The sequence below is a fragment of the Oryzias melastigma genome, linkage group LG9 (assembly GCF_002922805.2).
Source record: "Oryzias melastigma strain HK-1 linkage group LG9, ASM292280v2, whole genome shotgun sequence".
NCBI lineage: Eukaryota > Metazoa > Chordata > Actinopteri > Beloniformes > Adrianichthyidae > Oryzias > Oryzias melastigma.
The window spans coordinates 692,186-694,515 of record NC_050520.1 but is presented as its reverse complement, the minus strand read 5'-3'; positions in this window follow the sequence as shown (position 1 = coordinate 694,515).

The window sequence follows — 2,330 nt, the reverse complement described above, 5'->3', positions numbered from 1 at the left end:
CCAGCCCCCCCCTCTGTGTGAAAACAGCAGAGGCGTGTTTGCTCTGAGAACAGAAAGATGTCTGGAAACGGCCTGTTGTTCCTGCAGGGGGCGGAGCCAACAACAACCCCCCACAAAACAGCAAAAAACCAAATCAAGCCAATGCAGTCGCCATGATTTCACCACGGACGCCGCCATGTTGGAGCCAGATGTCGTCTGTCTGAGTCAGAGAGACTCCTCCTTCGTCTCTATGACAACCATTCCCACCACTCAGTGAGCTTGTTGGAAGGCCACACCCCTTCCACTCAGCTGCACGAAATCTGTCTACATTTTGAATGTTTGACGTGGGGGGCCAGCAGGCTCCGCCTTCTTTTAAATCAGGGAATCTGACTGGTCAGTGTATAACTTGAAAAACTTGTGATTAAAAAAAAAATCCTAAAAAATGAGAAAGAAATTAAATCTGTGTAAAGATTTGTGTTGGAAACTTCCAGAACCAGAGAAGGTTCTGTGTGGAAACATCAGTTCTGCTGAGTCGACGTTTCGTGAAGGAAACGTTGATTTCTCCTAAAGAGAAACGAGAATCTTTGCTGTCAAACTGCAGCAGATTTCAGCTGTGGATCCTCAAACATCACATGTCATTAGAACTGTCCCGTTTCTATCGCTACGTTTCTACAGAGACTGAAGCTTCTCCAGCTGCTTGAAGGGAGAGATTATGGGGGGGGGGGTATTTGAAGAGCTGCAGACGTTCTCCACTTGAGCGTGATGACCCTTCACATGCTGCAGAGATCTAACTCCAGCTCTCCTGGGAGGATCCTCACTCTCGCCTTTTAGCACATCCGTCTGTTCTCCACTGACAGATGCAACGTAGAACTGAAACCAACAGATCAGGAACCAAACGGACCCCAAGAGACGGATGTCAGTTCATGAGCAGACGACTGATGGAATCAGTCGACGTCTAACATTACTTTACATCCATCATCCATCCATCATCCATCATCCATCATCCATAATCCATCCATCATCCATCATTCATCATCCATCCATTGATCATCATTCATCCATCATCCATCCATCATCCATCCATCATCCATCCATCATCCATCCATCATCCATCCATCATCCGTCATCCATCCATAAATCATCCATCCAGCATCTATCATCCATCATCCATCATTCATCATTCATCCATCATCCATCATCCATCCATCATTCATCATTCATCATCCATCCATCATCCATCCATCATCCATCCATCATTCATCATTCATCATCCATCCATCATCCATCATCCGTCATCCATCCATAAATCATCCATCCATCCATCCATCATCCATCATCCATCCATCCATCTGCCCGAGTTTTGTTTTCTATTTTCTAATTCATGTATTTTATTATTTCTTTAATGAGTTTGATAAATGTGTGTTTTGTCCTGTATTTTTCCCAATCTGTGGTAGGAATCAATGAATGAATGAATGAATGAATCAATCAATCAATCAATCAATCAATCAATCAATTTCACTCTAAGGTAGAAATGACCATCCCAGCAGACACGGTAATGTGACCAGAATAGAATATTCTAAAATTGATTATTGTGCTGTGGAAAAACAACTTGATCAAACTAAAATGTGAATGGATCTGATGGATCTGATGGATCTGATGGATCTGATGGATCTGACCTTCATTCTTGTTTACTTGTTTGTACACAGATTGTATTGATTATCTTGAAGAAACAGAAGAATCTGGAAAACGTCACCTGAACAGCATTGATCTCTGAGTCACTGCTGGAAGTTTAGATCAGGATGTCCTGATCCTTTTTAGATCAGTAAATCAGATCCAATTGGATCAATCAGAATGAACCAAAATCGACCATAAATCAAATAATCAACCACAGATGATGATTGAATCATTCAAATGAATTTTTACTCGTCTTCATTGAGTTTCCTTCTGTTTTCAGACAAATGAAGGTGAACGTTCCTCCTGCTTCTCCTCCGTGACTTCACTTCTGTTTTCTTGTCCTTCTCCGTCCTCTGGACGAACCGTCTCTTGTCTGAGTTTGGAGGCTTTGATCTCCTCCGTTTCTCCTGGATTCTCCTCTCTTTGATCCTCTGGTTCCTCCGTGCTGCTGCAGCTTCGGTTTTGTTGTCAGTGGAGCTACAGCGTCGGCGCCTCTCTCCAGTTTGTTGAATCAACATTGACATCACAGGGGGAGCTGAGCTGCAGTCGGTGTAACATATTGACAGAGTTCACAGCCAGGTCACAGCTTATTGATTATGTTCTCACTGGGCCCCCTGGTGGCTAAAACTGGAACAACATTCCCAGTATTGATGAGACCCAAACATGTCCTCCACAGA